The 19389-nt window shown below is 38.7% G+C and overlaps 1 pseudogene; it reads left to right on the forward strand.

Moving 5' to 3' along the window:
• Positions 1-322: 322 nt before the first annotated feature.
• On the forward strand, positions 323-439 carry LOC145254933 (5S ribosomal RNA; annotated as a pseudogene).
• The last annotated feature ends 18950 nt before the right edge of the window (positions 440-19389 follow it).

A 19389-nucleotide genomic window follows, 5' to 3' on the forward strand; every position in this document is an offset into this window, starting at 1 on the left:
CGAGAAAGATGAATATATGCTTGTAATGGCGATAGACTTTTAACTATATGTCAATTGCTTTTGATGGCGAGAATCTTTTAACTATATGTCAAATGATATAAACCAAGAGACTGTTAAAACGAGAGCAATGCGTTTTTTTAAACCACGAATAAATACATTTCATTTCAGCTGAAAAACTGTCGAATTTCTTTTCTTTTTGTTTTCATTTGCGACTGTCTCATGGACAATGTGTTGGGTCCGAGTGTTAAAATGTAACGACACCATTAAACAAGATTGACGACTACGTTTACAACTTCTGACTTTTATTAAGTAACTATTTTTTTAATACGGCATCATCACGTTGATACACCGGTTCCCATCAGATCACCGAAGTTAAGCAACGTTGAGCCTGGATAGTACCAGATGGGTGACAATTTAGGAATTCTAGGCACTGTATGTGCTCTCCGTTTATCCCGGCATTTGTTTCCAGTCGCCCTGAATCTCCACTTGCCACTGGTATTTAACAATGTCGACCCAGGAGAGGTGTGGTTCGAGATCGCGAAACTTTTGTCACAAAAATTTCACGCACAGGCACCCTTACAGTAGGTATCCATAGTCTGTCAAGACTGAAGGAAGCCAACACCAACACTATTTTTTTTTAACGCAAATAGGCCATAACATAAAATATATTGTTTTTGATTAATTTCTCCACTGTATTTTCTATGAAATAATTTATGACGCCAATACTAATTTACTATATCTCCTTTTCTATCTATCTATCTATCTATCTATCTATCTATCTATCTATCTATCTATCGCGAACATTAGTTACGGGGGAGACCAGCCGATAATCGTGTACTTTTGTGCACCTCTCTAGTTGATTTTATGTTTTCTGCATTTTAGAGATGGGATTAATAGTTTGTATTTCTCGAATTTGAACGCAATTCGTAAAACGTTTCGGCCGATGAAGCCTTCGACCTTCTTCACGTATATCTTGTCTAATTCAGCAATATTTCTGTTGAACTTGGAATCTGCACGGAATTTCGAACGGAACCCTTTATTTAATCCATAGGGACAGCATGTCCTCGTTCCATCAGTCACGGCTTGGTATAAAGGTTAAGTAATTCGCAATTGTAGTGTTCGTACCGAGAATTGGACCTTCAACCCCCAGAAGAGTGTCACTTACAATTGAATTTTACCTAGTACTTTATCCGTTATTTACAGATAATTTTATAAAAATCAGCAGTAGATTCTCTACAGTGCAATGTAGACTACAATGTATTGTGGATTAAGTCACTGCGGGAAGCATGTGAAGCTTCCTCCTGGTACACTGAGAAGGGGGGATCTCTAACTAGAGGTGGCAATCAATCGATTTGGTAAAAAAAAAAAAAAAATGGGCGATTTTACCGATTTCGATGACAATAAAAATATGGAAGGGTAGAATATTTATTGATCCTCATTCAATCCCGAACAACATCGGGTCTCCCTGCTAGTATAAAAAAACAAAACAAAAAAAACAACACCGAATAAAAAGTGTTTTATTCTGTTTGATTTCTTTTACGGACTGACATGTGTGGTGGCTGCAAGAAAAAACATTCACTATATCATTTGGAACTGTTGACATTGGAGCCAACAATGTCAGTCTACACAGAACACTCGTGTTCTTGGGCAAACACTTTCAGTGTCATTGCCGTCGTTATGTTGATGTAGGACAAGCCACTTGCATTTTTTTTTTTGTTTAGAGATTAAAAAAAATAAATTATTTTTAACAATCAGTTAGCTGTATCAGTTGGTTACTGGCAAATGAAGGCGTGGCGTCGTTGAGGACACTTTGCATTGTGGGACGATTATCGCTTGGTTTAGGTTAGATGGGCGTGGGGGTAAAAGTGGTGTGGTCTGTTACGTTGCACTGTAACTGATAGTCTGATAGTCTGCCACATTGCTACCGGCTTTAACTCTGATTCCAAGACAAGAATTACACAAACAACGCATTCTATGTGGTTCATCGACAAACATCTGGACTTGCGTGGGCGGCTTCATCTAGATAAGTTTACATAAATAGGATTTTCGGTAAGGTACGTCCATCCATTTAGCGCGGCTAAAGATCAAATTACTATTTGAAAACTAAGCGTAACAGACCGACGAATATTCAATTCAGATTTAAACGCCACAGACAAAAGAAAATATTAAAAAAACTTAAGAACATCAGTAGGTATATCAGAATTTTTGTAGGAATTTTTGACACCCCTAACACGAAACTACGAATAAAATATAAAAAAAAACTCGTAATTTCTCTTTTAAAAGTGGGTTGTTTATTTTCTTTATGGATTATACTTCCAAAATAAACTATTAAAGTTGTATAGAAAGTAATAGAAATATTTTTTTAATTAAAAAAAAAACAGTAATGAAATTTAATTGAATTTTACGAGTTATTTTTCAATCTTTAAACTTTAAAATCTATCAAAATTTTTTCTATTGATTCTATTTTTACGATATTTTCAGGGTCAATGTGAAATTTTATGCTCTTTCCAATAAACCGAATATAATACTTTAGACTAACGTTTTTTTTTTAAATTAACGCCCCCGCCATTTTTAAATGTCTATTAAAAAGTAAATAATTAATTTACTCACCAAAGTTTTATATGTCACAAATTTAAGATAAAAGATCAATAAATAATATATTCAAATTTAAAACAACAAAAAAAAAAAAGTGTTTTTTAGAAATTTACCTGTAAAGTCCGAAGTTTAAAACTGTTTTTTTTTTTTTTTAAATCACGGTTTTTTTTTGGTTTTTTTTAAAAATGAAACCTTGGTCCTTGCTCCTTTAATTGAAAAAAAAAAAAAAAAATAGGGGTTGAATTACATTTTTCGAGTAGTTATAAACTTGAAAAGACAGGGGGTCGAATTATTCAATATTTTTCACGAAGTTTCTGACACACCTAGCGCATCAGATATTATCTTAAATTTTAGCGTGAACGACAAAATTAATGGGTCCAGATTACTGTATATTTAGAATATAAATTCACCGGTTGACCTGTATGATGCACCTCCACTTTATATATTTCTTCCGCTTCGTCTTTTTTCAATTCTTTCAACGAATTTTTATCACTTGTTCACTAATCTGTCAGATTATCACCCCAGGATACGTTTGATAGCCAAACTGTTTAAAAAGAAAAAAGGCCACATTCGCGAAATGTGGTCTTGCAGGATGGAACGATAAATTTGTCGCCCTGAAGAAAACAACGCTATAGCTTTATTTTAAAACTTTTATTGAAAAAATTAATGTAGCCACCTTCAGCCTCAATCAGCGCCTCGACACGGATCCGGAACTGGGAACATGCCTTTTCTACAAGCGCCGGTGATTTACTGCTGGTAATTTTCTCGACTAATAGCCAAACGAAGTAGTCCAGTGGGTTCAGGTCGAGGGAGGAGGTGAGCAGTGAGAGAAGGGTATCGTAGCACTCTTTCTGAAGCCAAGACCAAGTCTCTTTGAACTTGTGGACCGGTGCCGAGTCCTGCTGCCACACCCAAGGTCTGCCAGCAGCCACCTGATTGCACCAGGGAATCATCACACTCTTCAGCACATTCAGGTACACTTTGGTGTTGACGTTCGAGCCGACTTCAAAGATGCGAAGTGGCATGACGTGGCCCTCACTTGAAACCATACCAAAGACCATAACCGTTGCCGGAAACTTCGTTGAACTGTGCTATTAATCGTTGAACTGTCCGGATTGCATTGTGACAGTATTGGCAATGGTCCTGTTGGATCGGTAGAGAGCATGAGATCTCACTCGTTGAACATTGTGTCACTTTCAGACATGATAGAAGGCTGCTAGTTGATAGTTTGCAAAAAAAAAAAAAAAATGAAAACCGGTTTTCATCAAACAGAAATGGAATCATGTCGTCTTTTCTAAGGCGACAATTTTATCGCTCAATTCTGTAAAAGCGACGAGGACACGAAACAGGAAGAAGTAGAAGTTTAGAAGTTTGGAGTAGATTTTTTTTCTTAGAATCTTTTTTGAATTAAATGAATAGTTATTATTTTCAATCGTCGACTAATTCCAATATGCAGGATCGATTTACTAGAACTGGAAACTGGGCACCCCCTAAAATCTTTAAATATTGAATTTTTTTGCATTTCGGTAATCTGGTGTCCAATCGATAATAATCCGCTGAAAGAATTGGAAAATAAAGACGAAAAAATATAGCGTGTGCGTGCATTGTACAGGTTCGTCATGTTCACAAATTCATAATAATTCGTTCATTAGTTTACTAGCCTGGGTGCCCGGCGTTGCTCGGGTGTTTGTAGATGCGTGTTGAGCAAAAAACAAAAAGAAAAAAAAAGAAAAAGGTGGTAGTAGGCAAGCAGGCTCGAACTTGTACCGCGAAGGAAGAAAAAAAAAACGTAAAAAAATAAGTGACGTCTTTGCCGTTGCGTCCATCGTCAAACCAGCAGTGTCGAAGGATTCAAATTAAGGCTAGTCAATCGAAAAGAGGGATGGCTTTCGAAAATATCGTCGAAAAAAAGCGACCCCAGCTTGTAGAAAAGTGCCCAGTTAAGTGTGATGGAATTAATGTTTTTAGCCAATTTTTCGATATTTGTCGTCCGAAGGGTCGATCTTCAAAACGATACCAATATCGTGAAAATCCGTCGAAGGGTTTTACATGCATACATACATTTAAACAGACAGGTGAGATTTTTATTATAGATGAGATTACATATTTTTTTTTTTACAGAAGAATCACCACTTATCAAGACCCGGCGGCCACTCGAGGATAAGGGTTAATGAGTGTAGGTAGTCAATGGGAAAGTGTCGTAGTAATCATTAGTAGTGGAAATTTGATAAATTCGATTACTTACGGCTCATCAGGAACCTATTCACGTTGGACTCGAAGACGACCATATTGTAGTCAGTTGGAAAGCAGGAAAACGGAACAAAGTTTCACAGGCGTGCTGTTCTAAAAAAAAGGAACTTTGTTCATGGAATTTACGTTTAGGTTTAGTCACAGATACAGAGTAGGGGGAATTATTGATGGTGGTTTCAACTAAACGAGTGTTTTTTGTGAAAGTCAGGCCAGGGGGGCATAGATTGGAGCTCAGACGAGCACTTGCCTTAAACATAACGATAAAGAAGAGACAGGCTCGCAACGTCTCTTCTGCGAGAAAGAGGTTGCAGGGAAGAGAAGGCATCCCTCACTAGGCTACGAAGCCTATTTTGAACTATATCGAGGCAAGATAAGCTGCTTATATAAATATATATATATTCGCCTCCAACTCCATCTAAGAGCCAATAAAAAACTTCCTCCTAAATTTCTCTATGCGGACTGAAGCCATACGTGATGTAAAAAATCATCCTTTCTCATATCCACGATATCATAAAAAACTTGGACCCCTCCAATGATTGTGGGCCTGACCTTATCCCTGCTATACTAATTAAGAAATGCTCAGCTGAGCTAGTCCCCATACTTTCCAAGCCCTGCAATAAATACCTTGCTGAATCTTGCTTCTCTAATAGCTAGAACATGGCCTTTGTGGTACCAGTGTACAGGAATTCTGGTGAAAGGACTAACCCTTTCAATTATCGCCCTATCAGTCTCCCCCTTCTTAGCTAAAATCTTTCAGACTTTAATTAATCAAGCACTAGTTCACCACTTTGCAAAAGCTAATCTCTCTGACAAACAGTATGAATTTAGGCAATGTTCTACTCTAGATATTTTAACAGTCATCTCTGAACGCATGTACCATGCACTGAATAGGGCAGGTGAAGCAAGGGCTGTAGTCCTCGATATATCAAAGGAACGAAGAGCTGCTAATGACAGTTAAATCGTACAGTTTAACTGGACGTATATTAAATATAACTATATCATTCTTAGACAATAGGACCATCCAGGTTGTCATTGATGGATGTATATTCAAACACTATAACTATTATGCCGGACTGCATCAGGGGTCGATCCTTGGACCACTATTATTCCTGATATTCATTAATGACCTCTCTCATAACATTGTGTCCGATATGGGTATATTTGCTGATGATAAAATGCTTTATAATATGCACGATGAAAGAACGGATGTACAAATATGTAAAACGATGGCTGAACCCTTAGAAAACGACCCTCAGATCGTAGTGGAATGGGACCGTAAGTAGATAGTAACATTTAATGTTAATAAGACTAAGCTGCTCCCCTTTAACAATTACAAGACGCCCCTTTAACCATCGATATCCATGACAAATAATACCCTACCTAAGAATTCTTTCCTTTAAACCCCTCGGCCTAACATCGTCTCGGATAGAGTCCAAAAAAGATTCTTCAATCTAATAGGTACCACTTTGTCAACTAAACTTCAACCCCTGTCCCATCGTTACAACATTGCATCCCTGTGTCTGTTTTACAAATATTTAATAGAATGCTCTCTGATGTACCCCCTCGACGTAATATCCTCGGCAAACCCGCTTAGCAACAAAATTATACCCCTTCACTATTGAGGCCCCTAAATGTCAGAAAGCTTTCTTCTGAATAGTTTTTTTTGCTTCGAACAGCTAAACTTTTGAATTCCCTTCCTGCTATTTGATTTCCAGATTGTACTGTTATCCAGAAGTTTAAATGTAACCTCATCCAACATTTTATTAATCTTTCCTAGACATGGTCCCAAATAGAAGCCCCTTAGTGGCGATATGTCTTGTTAGGGGTGAACGTGAGTAAAAAAATGCGTTAATGATCACTCGTTCTCATTTTCAAACCTTACCGTATGCTTTCTACCTTACAATAAAATTTTATTTCCACAACGTTACGGTCGATGTAACCTCCGACATTCTACAGGTGTATCTTGTCGAACTCGGGAATGTTTGATTGAGATTGTCGGACTGACTTCCTCATCTTGGTTGTTGTAGTCACAACGTTTCGGCCGTTTTGCCTTCCGGCCTTCATCAGGTGTTTTGTATCGAACTGGGGAACCGTTTGTTAGGAGTCTCGAACCCAACCCTTTATTATTATTACGGGGGTACCGTGTTCGGAATCCAGCTAAGCTCTAGGACATAGTTGCTGACTCTCTGTTTTGAATGTTACTTTTCACTGCCTTCGTTCAGGATTGAACTCAGCACCTTTGGGTAACTGTAAACTTTGATACAACGTCTGGGACCACTCGGCCATATGTCACTAGGACGGGAATGTTTCTGTTGAACTCTAGAATTTGGACGGAATTTTGAACGAAACCCTTTATTTACTTCACGGGGTAGTATACTCTTGTTCCGTTAGCCATGACTGGATAAAGGTCCTAGATAATTCGCAATCGTATTTTTCGATCGCTCATACTACTATGACCTGTTACTCTAGTGAAGTAAATAAAGGATTCCGTTTGAAATTCCGTCTAAATTCCCGAGTTAGACAGAAACATTCCTGAGTTCGACAAGATACACCAGAAGAAAGTCGGAGGTTACATCGACCGAAACGTTGTGTAATTAACACTCAAGATGAGAACAGTAGTCCAATGAATCCAAATAATACAAATAATCAATCCTCATCTAAAAAAATTTAGAAACAAAATTTTATTTCCTATTTTTTTGTATACGTTTAAAACATGATCTCTTGTTTTGATACCGCAATCTATGCAATGCACTTGATGGGTTGCAATGGCATTTGAAGACAATCTTCTGGTGCGCCTGCAACTCTACACACGGCAAAGGAGTCGATAGAACGGCTGTGGTGATATTTGATGATCGTTTCATCAGTGGCAAGTGTGATCTAAACGAGTTTCACACTCACCAGACCGTGACTCCCTAGATTTATATCTCTGGAATTATCTTAAAGTTACCGACTTTCAAAACGATCCCCTACAGGATCATCACAGTCAAAATCAGGGCAATACGAAGAGAGGAACATTATAACAACGTGCATATGAGCGCGTAGGAAAATATCAACAGCAGCGAAGGATGGCTGGCTTGCGAAGAGATTAGCAGCAGCAGTAGCAGAAAAAAGAGGATATGCAAATTAGGAAGTGTGCGCGAGAAGGTAAAAAGGACAGAAAAATACACAGAAAGAAAATCGACGTCGAAGAAAATGGACGTGTAAAAACGAGGACGAGAATGGACCGGCTGTGGCTGGCATGCGGTCGGAGGAAAGAGAAAACGCTACCAGGTAAAATGAATATATGGCAGTGAGAGAGATTTTAAAGTGGTGTCAAAAGTAACGGTAATAAATGCTTTTGTTGAAAAAGAAAAAAAATGCCGACCCGGATTTTTATTTCCTTTTTCTCAGTTTTAGTTATATGAATTACTAAAGCAAAGACCTTTATTATTTCTAGTATTCATAAATGACCCTCCTGATAAAATTATCTCTGAGATGGATATATTTTCTGATGACACCACTCTTTATAGCAGGCACGAGGGGAAAACGAATGAATACATATCTAAGTAAATGGCAGAAACACTAGAGGAAGACCTCCAGTCTGTAGCGGAATAGGAACATAAATGGATGGTCATATTTAATGCTGCTAACTTTGTTTCCTTCAATAATTACAAGAAACCTGCTCAACCACCAATAGCAATGGCTAAAGATACATTACCTGAAAGTACTTCTTTTAAACTGCCCAGCCTAACGCTCACACGGAACATAAGTTGGAACAGATACATTGAGAGCATTGCCAGGGCCGCTGCGAGGAAGGTGGGCTCTCTCTACCGTGCTAGAAAGCTACTTACGCCTTAAAGTATCCTGTACCTCTATCAGGCCATTATTCGCCCATGTATGGAGTATTGTTGTCACATTTGGGCTGGTGCATCTGCTACTAGTCTCTCACTCCTGGACAGGGTTCAAAAGAGAGTCGCCAACCCGATAGGTCCTGAACTGTCATCTGGGCTTCAACCTCTGTCCCCTCGATGAAATGTAACATCCCTCTACCTGTTCTAAAAGTATTTTAATGTTGAATGCTCCGACGAACTACAAGCACTTGCACCCTCTCGACGTAAATACCCCCGACAAACCCGACAAGCAGCAAGTAGAGATTCTTAGATGTAAGAAAGCCTGTTACTCTAATAGTTTCTTCCCCCAAGCTGCTCTCTTCCGAGATTCTGATTTCCCAACTGTACTGACATGCAGAAGTTCAAGTGCAATGTGAACAGACACCTTGCTGCTCATCACCCGACATAATATCCCTGCAACTTATGTCCCCGATAGTAATCAGGGCAATACGAAGAGAGGAACATTATAACAAAGTGCATATGAGCGCGTGGGAAAATATCAGCAGCAGCGAAGGATGGCTGGCTTGCGAAAAGATTAGCAGCAGCAGTAGCAGAAAAAAGCGGATATCAACAATATATATATATTTATTTATATATATATTTATATATATATAAATATAAATATATATATAAATATATATATATATATATATTTATATATATATATATATATATATATATATATATATACATACATACATACATACATACATACATACATACATACATCAAAGTGGCACTGTATCTTGTTTGGCTTGAAAATGGAATTTAAAAATAGTGTAACGACCACTCAATGTTACAATATGCCAGACGAGAAGTTCACATTTGGGGAATATAATTAAATGACGATAAATAAACTGTTGGAAACTTATGATTGAGAGTTGGCGGACAAGTCAGGAATATGTTATTTGGGCCAAATATAATTGGATATCTTAGAGAATTGTGAATTTAATTCCCGACTCCATGAGTGGCAATTAAAAGTGGAAAACATTCTACAAAAGATTGAACTTCTCTAGTTTAGCATTTTTCAATTCAGGCCATTTCACTAATATACCGACTTTAATTTCATTGAGAGAGAGAGAGAGAGAGAGAGAGAGAGAGAGAGAGAGAGCGGGGGGAAGGGGAAGCGAAAACTAAAATTTATTCTCCATCAAAATAAAAGTATTCCTGCTTGTGGGTGATTTTAATTTTGTTTCAAAACTTTCAAACCCAACGGCAATGGCGTTGCTACATTGACGAGTCAAGTTTCCTTTCATCTTTAAACGATGAAAGGAAACTGGACCGATTAACGGAGAAAAACTGGACAACCAATAAACGCTCTTTTAATCATTAAATCTTTTGGGGGGGATTTTAGATTTTTCCATTTAAAATCCTCAGTAATTTAAGATGATCAATATTTTCTTTTCTAGAAATTTAGATTTATATTTTTCATTTTGTAAAGTTTTTGAAAATTATTTTGTGCTCTCCAATCGATAAGGAAAGTAGTCAGTCGCAAAATTATAGATTTTGAAGAGGAATCGATTGAGAGAAGCGTTTATGAGAGAGAGAGAGAGAGAGAGAGAGAGAGAGAGAGAGAGAGAGAGAAGAAGGGTAAGGAAGGTACATAGAAAAACAGAAAATACAGAGAAAGAGATGAGGACTAAAATAAAGGAAAGCGAAAGAGAGAAAGGGGGAATGTAGTAACGAATGTAGAGAAAAATACAGGAGTAAGAGAGATAGATACAGAGAGAGAGAGATAGATAGATAGATAGAGAGAGAGAGAGAGAGAGAGAGAGAGAGAGAGAGAGAGTGAGAGATATACAAATGGAGAGAGAGAAAGAGAGAGTGTGTGTGTGTTTGAAAGTGATTATGAAATATACAGAGGAAGCGAGCTTATAAACGAAGAGTGGAAAGGAAATATCAGAAAGATTAAACAGAAGGGATAGGGGAGGACGAAACTAATAGAGAAAGATGTTCGAATAAGTCTCAAAAGATACATCTTATGTACAGGGTGGAACGATAAAATTGTCGCCATAAAGAAAATAACACTACAGCTTTATTTTAAAACTTTTATTAAAAAAAATCGATTCAGGTAACTTGATTATGTAGTAGAGCTGATATTTATTCAATGTAGCCGCTTTCGGCCTTAATCATCGCCTTTTCCACAATCATGCCCTTTCCACAAGCGCGGCGGGAGCTCAGCGAATACTCTGCGGATGGTGGAGATCAGACTGGCTTCAGTGTTGTGGGAGGTCATGTTGGTGATGTTCTCGACGTATGACCAAACAAAGTAGTCCAGCAGGTTCAGATCAAGAGAGGAAGGAGTAAGTAAGAGAAGGGTACAAAGTCGTAGCACTTCTTCTGAAGCCAAGCCTAGATCTCTTTGGACTTTTGAGCCAGCACCAAGTCCTGCTGCCACACCCACGGTTTACCAGCGACCACCTGATTGCACCAGGGGATCACCACACTCTTCAGCACATCCATGTACACTTTGCTGTTGACTTTCAAGCTTACTTCGAAGATGTGAGGTGGCATGATGTGGCCCTCACTTAAAACCACACTAAAGACCATAACCATGACTGGAAACTTTGTTTTTATTACCCTGGGCACGTCCCTGCTATTCGTGACAATCAATCGATGCATTTAGAGGGTGCTGGCAATGGTCTTGTTATCATAACTTGGAACGATAGAGAGCATGAATTGTACAGCGGCGCATCTCCGATCTCGCTCGTTGAACATTGTGTCACTTCCGGACATGATAAAAGGCTCCTATTGCTCTTGAGTTTTATACACAACTGGCTGACTAGTAGATGGTCTGCAACAAAAAAGAAAACCCGTTATCATCGAACGAAAATGAAATTATGTCTTCTAGGGCAACAATTTTATCGTTCCACCCTGTATTCATTTTAGGTATAGGTCATCGGTTAACCGATTAGTATCTGAAGACCTTATTTCAAGATTTTGATCCTCTTCTGTCTAAGAAAGTCAAGTCAAGTATCACTAGTTATAATGCGCATGAAAAATACTTGGGGGTAGGACATAAGAGGGCGGAGAATGAAAACAGAGATAAAAATGAAATAGAACAAAATAAAAAGTTAAAGAAACGACAATAGAGAACAAAAGTGATACTACTACTACTACTACTACTACTACTAATAATAATAATGATAGTAGTAGGAGCGCTAGGAACAATACCGAAAAACTTTGAAGAAAAATGGGAGAGACTGGAATGAGAGGAATAGCTGAGAAAATACAATGGATAACAATAATGGAAACTGCAGAAATATTAAGGAAAAACCCTTGTATGCGGAGCCTAACACGCATTAGTTACAAACTGGACATAAAAAACAAACGAGCATCGCATGGAATCATGAAAACTGAAACGGTATAATTATAAGTTAAACTCGTTTCCGTCCCTGCCTTCCACCCCTTATTTGTACATGTCCCCATAAACTGGCATAAATAAGTGAGAAGAGTCAAGGAGAATGGGAAGACGGAGGAGAGAAAGCATTAGCCAGACTTCAGTTGGATGAGTTCAAAGAGGACTTAGACATTGGGTAGGTTTATTGCCACCCAAATTCCAGTGAAAACCCATTAGTTGCTGCCAATGAAAAATCAATGGTAAGCGACTGTTGCGATAACGCAGTCATCTGTAGAAGTTATCGAAAATGGTGGAGAGTACGGGAAATCTGAGGAGACTTGTCACTTAGATTCCAGATAACACCGCAAGTTGTTCTCAAAGAGAAATCTTTGATGATGATTTGTGTGATTACTCCTAGTGAGTAAAAAGATTATCATGGTTGTTGAAAGCGAGAAGTCACGCGGCTGTTGCAGAAGTTGCCGAAAGTTCTGGAAATCTGGAGAGTTATTGTACCTATTTACTATGCCTCCCCACAGGACAGAGTTAGACACCAGGGTCGTTTTTTAACGTGGAGAAAAGGTACAAAAATAAAAATTGTCTCAGTCGTGAAGGATTTCTCCTCCACTGAAAGAGAACAAGAAATAGAAGTGCAGCATCAGAAGAACAGGCACTACACTTTGATCTTGACCAAGAGGCCAAGGATTAAAAAAAAAAAAAAAAGAAACAAAAAAAAAAAAAAAGACTCCAATGGACCCTATCGGTTGTTGTCAGTCAGTAGGTAATCTCTGATGATAGCCTGTGTGACTACTACTACTACTACTACTACTACTACTACTACTACTACTACTAATAATAATAATAATAATAAAGTGTGTGTGAAAGGGAGAGACGGAAAAGAACGTATATAGAAAGACAAATGATGTAGCGAGAGAGATGACGACCAATATAAAGGGGTGGAGACAGAGAGAAAGAGGGAGAAACGGAGAGAGAGAGAGAGAGAGAGAGAGAGAGAGAGAGAGAGAGAGAGAGAGAGAGAGAGAGAGAGAGTTAGTACCTATTAACTGAAAAAAAAATAGTAACCGACAAAGCTGTACAGTGTTACTATTTACTCTTGGAAATCGATAAACATTTTTGATGATGATGATGATGATGATGATGATGATGATGATGATGATGATGATGGTGGTGGTGGTGGTGGTGATGATGATGATGATGATGGTGATGAATAAAATAGTAAAAAAATGGTTGCCATGTCTTTCATTTCTAGTTTTTATTATCGATCGATACGATTCCTTGTCGTTAGTTGTTCGATTAAGTAGAACGATTTTATTTGCCGAAGTATCGATAATACAATAGTGAGTGAAAAGGGTTTTTTTGAAAATAATTTTGTAACAATACACCAGTGCCATTTGGTTTGCGAAATCGTGAAAGTGACAAACCGCATATTTGACTGAGACGCCAGATTTGCGTGATGCTCTTCGAGTGCCGCTCATCGAGTCTAATTTATTATTTTTATTTAAATTTATTTATCGTTCGTTTTATTCTAACTTATAATTCATTCATTTTTATTTCAACTTATTTATCGTTCGTTTTTATTTCAACTTATTTATCCTTCGTTTTTATTTCAACTTATGTTTATTATTAAATTATTATTTTCCCCCACTGTCCCTATCTTAGTTTCAATACATTTTATATGTTTATAAAAAGTTTCATTACCATTTATAAGCTAGAAAAACAAAAACTGACTGTTTCAAATGTGTATTGTAAACTTTTGCGGGGCACTGTATATATATATATATATATATATATATATATATATATATATATATATATATATATATATATATATATGATGAGATTAATGGAAATAGTATTCCGACAAAATAGAGAAATAAAAAGGAACAAACCGAGTTATGTGTTCTTCAACGATTCGTCTTTATTTTGAGACTTCCTCTGGGTGAATATATATATATATATATATATATATATATATATATATATATATATATATATATATATATATATATATATATATATATATAAAGTGAACGTGTGTGTGTATGTGTGTTTGTCTGTATGTGTACATTTCCCTACGCAATAACTCTCTCAATTTGCAGTCTACAGACTGGAAATTTGATATACAGGGTACTGAGATTTGGGAAAATCTTTATAATCCGTTTTTACCCAGAAATTTGGCTGTTAAGGGGTAAAAGTGCAACAATTTGACCGTTAAGAACTCTACCAAACACCTCATTCAATTTTGGGTATAAACAATTGAAATTTTAGATATAGGTTCCTTGGATAGTGATCTAACTTAATAACTTGATTTGAACTCAAAACAGTAAATGTTAAGGGGTCATAATAGGGGTCAAATTTTGTTTTTAAAAATTGACCGCTTCGGTCTCTACGAAATTACTCAGACGATTTCTGAACATTTAAAACTTTACATAAAGGGTATTCAGAGATAGGGCAAACTTTTTAATCGATTTGGGTCGAAAGTTTGAGCTAGCAATATATAAATGTATGTATGTTTGTATGTCTGCCTAAAACTTTCAACAGAGGCGACGGATTTTTACTAGATCAGTATCGTTTTGAAGTTCGACCTTTCAGACGACAAATATCGAAAAATTGGCCAAAAACATTAATTTCTTCACCTTTAATTGGCACTTTTTTTACATTTTACATTTTTACATTAACATTTATTGTTTTGGCTCAAATCAAGTTATTATGTTAGATCCACGTCCAAGGAACCTATATCTAAAATTTCAAGTGTTTAGGCCCCAAATTGTCGGAGGAGTTTGGTAGAGTTCTCAAAAGTCAAATCGTTGACCTTTGACCCCTTAATCGCCAAATTTCTGGCCGAAAACCGATCACATCGATTTTTCCAAATCTCAGTACCCTGTATATAAACTTTCGAGCCTGTAGACTAAAGATTGACAGAGTTATTGCGTATGGAAATATACACAGACACACAAACACTTTCACTTTTATAGATATACTAGCATGGGTGCCGGCGTTGCCCGGGTGTTTGAAGGTGTATGCTGAGCAAAGAAAAAAGAAAAAAAAAAGGTCAATTTTTAAAACTTTTTTAATTTGAACCCTATTATGACCCCTTTACATTTATTGTTTCGGGCTCAAATCAAGTTATTAAGTTAGATCCATGCACAATGAACCTATATCTAAAATTTCAAGTGTTTAGACCCAAAATTGTCGGAGGAGTTTGGTAGAGTTCTCAAAGTCAAATCGTCGAACTTTGACCCTTACCAGCAAAATTTCTGGCCGAAAACAGATCACATAGAGTTTCCCAAATCTCAGTACCCTGTATATCAAATTTCGAGCCTGTAGACTAAAAATTAACAGAGTTAATGCGTAGGGAAATGTACACGGACAGACACACAGACACACAGACACGTTCACTTTTATAGATATATAGATAGATAGGCATAAGAACAAGTAGTTAATAAAACATATTAAAAACACTTTGAAAAAGAGTTAAAAACATATTTAATTTTAAAAAGGAAGCACAAAATGAGTATATAGTCCTTAATCCGCGGAGTTTCGAAGAAATACTTTCCTTTTCATCAGAGAGTAGGGATTAGCAAAATGAAAGATCGGATTTTGCTTGCAAAAGTATTTAATGAAACTACAAGTAAGTCATAGTTCTTACTTGGTAAAAAATAGTGAAGCAGAGGAAATAGGGGAGGGGAAAGTGATTTCACGTGAATGGATGGTCTGGTGAAGGGTAAAATATCCAATAACGGTAAAATCCAAAAGAGTTGATTAAATTTCCATTTCCAGAATATATATATATATATATATATATATATATATATATATATATATATATATATATATATATATGTATATACTAGCATGGGTGCCCGGCGTTGCCCTGGTATTTTGAGGTGTATGCTGAGCAAAAAAAAAAAAAAAAAGGTGAACTTTTTAAACTTCGACCCTATTATGACTCCTTAAAATTTATTGTTTAGGACTCAAATCAAGTTATTAAATTAGATCCATGTGCAAGGAACCTATACCTAAAATTTCAAGTGTTTAGACCCGAAATTGTAGGAGGAGTGTGGTAGTGTTCTTAAAGGTCAAATCGTCGAACTTCGACCCATTAATTGTAAAATTTCTGCTCGAAAACCAAGCACATCAATTTTCCCAAATCTCAGTACCCTGTATATCAAATTTCGAGTCTGTAGGCTTAAAATTGTTATTGCGCAGGGAAATGTACACACACAGACACAGACAGACACTTTCACTTTATATATATATATATATATATATATATATATATATATATATATATATATATATATACATATATATATGTATATTGTAGGGAAATTTTTGGTGTGACTGCAGTCATGGAAGCGGACTGCTAAGGGTGGCATGTGCGGACTCGAAACCCGACCGACGGGTCACAGAAAGGCTGCATTTATTTGCTTCCCCAATGAGCAAATTAGGCACAAGGCCGTTTTGTAATGCGGATAGAGAGAGAGGAAGAGAGGGAAGGGGAAAAGGGAACCAGCTCTCGAGATGTGGGAAATGGGAGCTGGATAGTGATTTGCCAGCTGGTCCATGTAGGGTTGCCCCTATGTGGACCAGAAGATTGCCACAAGGGCAATGGTCTTTGATTGCAGCATCTGCCGGAACAAATACTACACTTTGAGATATTAAATTTTTATTCACAGGAAAAAAAAATACAATAGGGAAAATGAACAAATAACTTAGGCACAACTCCAAAAGAAGGGGAGATGGTGAGGTTGGTTGATCAATCTCGTCTCTATTGGAAATTTTAAATGATTTTTCTCTCGGCCAGCATCTTTAATCATGGTTATCCTTTTAAATTTGTATTTATGTGTGTGGGGTGGTGGTGGGGGGTCTTCCTACTTAAACCCAATTAATTTTTTTTTTTTAATATCAAAAAAATGCAAAAAAAATAACAATATTAATAAAATATCATTTGTTTCGAGGGACATGGGAAAAAAACAAACAAAAAAAGACCCCGGTTAGTAAGACCTTCCCAACCCTTTCTGAAATGCTAGACCACCCGTTTCACTCTGGTTTGTATAGGAACTAGGGTTTTGCGGACAGCCTCTAAATGGAGGGGGTAGGGGGTGTGTCCTAAATAGGGGGAGAAAAGAAAAATTTGACGGTGGGGGGGTGTTAGTGTTTGGTTTGTATTTTCTCCAAGCTGGGTTGAATTTCAAGAGGAGGGGGAGGGGGCAAAAGAAAAATTGTTGTTTTTGGAGGTTGGGAGTCCTTGAGGCTTTCTAATAAGAGAAACAAGATTTATTTGGCTGGCCAAGAGGCCGAAGGAAGTAGAATTATTGGAAAGGGGAGGGGATCCGACAGAAATCCTAGAACCGAGCACTCCACACCTAGGTGGGGAACATGTATTCAAATTTGGCCCCCCTTCGTACACACAGACTTGCTAACTGTATCCATCTTTTTTCAAAAGCCAAGCGATACAACCTTCTGTCGCATCTGATCTTTACCCGTAGTTCGTGCTTAAAGAAAGCGATCAGATCCTGATCAGAAAAAGACAGCACCCCCCGGCCATCTTGAAGTCTCAACGTCCAAATCACCATTCTCGCCACGGACAGGATTGCGATGTAGACCATTTGTTTCTCTTGGTTCCACAGCGGCCTCACATTGTCCACTATGTTGGATGCAGTAATCGGGCGAGGATGCTCGGGTTGATGCGAGCCGTCATCTTGCCAACATATGACCAGTACTGGCGGAGTTCGCGGCAATTGAAAACTGCGTGATCAGTTGTTTTTGCGGCCATCGTCTCGCAACGGGAACAGGCCGACGACTCCAAGAAACCAGAACTACATTGTATATTGTTGAGGTGAAGCGCGTTTTAGGTCAACCGCCAGGTGAGAGAGAACTCTGAATTGTTCAGATGACTCGAACCTGGCGCCTAGCTCCACGCGGAGTGGATCTCACTCTGCTGCCAACACAAACGCGTGCATAGCGAGTAGTCGGCCCCCCCCTCACTAGATCCCTGTGGAGTTCCCTACGGATGGCAGACACAAGTTCGCTGGACCCTGGTAGTCATTTTAGCGCGGCTCAGCACTCTTTCAGGAAGGCTAAATCTCCCCGCGGCCTGCGACGACTCTCGATAGCGGGGTCAGGAATGAGGTTGGGAGAGGCGGCAGTGATCGCGGGGTGCCATAGTTGATCGTCTTGAAGGTAGTGGTTAAGGAAGGCCAGCCTCTCGGCGTCTTGATGACACCTCAAGTCCGGCATTCCCAAACCTCCATCACACGGACGTTGAATACAGATCTGTCTGCTCACCCAGTGTCTTCCTTTGTCTCAAAGGAGCGAGAACAAGAGTTCGGCAAGAGCTGTTAGATATTGTGCAGTCAGAGGAAGTACGGCCAGTCGGTAAAGGATAAGAGGGAAGACGCATGTGGCGCACGCCTCAGCTCTACCCTTTAAGGAAAGTTTCCTCGGAAGCCACGCGTTGATCGCAGATGCCACCTTTGACTGTACCTCCGACCAATTCTTATCAAGCTGGAGACCCAGTCCGAACCACACGCCGAGGATCCAAACTGGGCCATCCGTCCAGCTGAAGGGCGTTGGGAGGTTTGCGTTGCCACTCGATGCGCCCAACTGCAGTCCGACTGACTTGCTGCGGTTTATCTTGGCCCCCATGATTCTTTCGTACTGTGCAAGCGCCTCCGACACAATTTCAATGTCGCTGAAACCGACACAAAGACCGTGATATCATCGGCAAACGCGGATACCTTGACAGCTGAGCTGCTAGGCAGAGGCATTCCGCGCAGGGCTGAATTTGCCTCCCCACGTCTCAGCTTGCGGAGCAGAGGCTCCAAGGCCAGGACGTAAAGCAGGGGCGACAGCGGACAACCCTGACGAATTAACCGAGAGATAGCAAAGGGGTTCGAACGCTTTTCATTGACTTGCACGACAGCCGTGGGCTGTTGATATATCACGGAGATCCACTTGCAGAAGTCCGGTTTAAAACCAGCGGCCTCTAAGACAGATGCCAGGAAACGATGGTCGACCCTATCGAATGCTTTAGACTGATCTAAATTGGTCAGCGTGGCTTCCGTGTCGCCATCTATTCCCCCCCTTCTAGGATTGTGTGGATCAGGTGCAAGTTGTTCTGAATCGATCTTCCCTTCACAGCGTAGTTCTGTTCCGATTCAACCAACTCTTCGATAACAACCTGCAGCCGATTCGACAGGACCTTGCCCAAAATCTTCATCTCTGTGTTAAGCAGAGTTATGGACCTGTAGTCGTCTAACTGTTCCCCACTATGCCCATCACTTTTCCTCAGCAATGTGATCACTTCCTTGG

The sequence above is a fragment of the Euprymna scolopes genome, chromosome 30 (assembly GCF_053919585.1).
Source record: "Euprymna scolopes isolate OS-2025 chromosome 30, ASM5391958v1, whole genome shotgun sequence".
NCBI lineage: Eukaryota > Metazoa > Mollusca > Cephalopoda > Sepiida > Sepiolidae > Euprymna > Euprymna scolopes.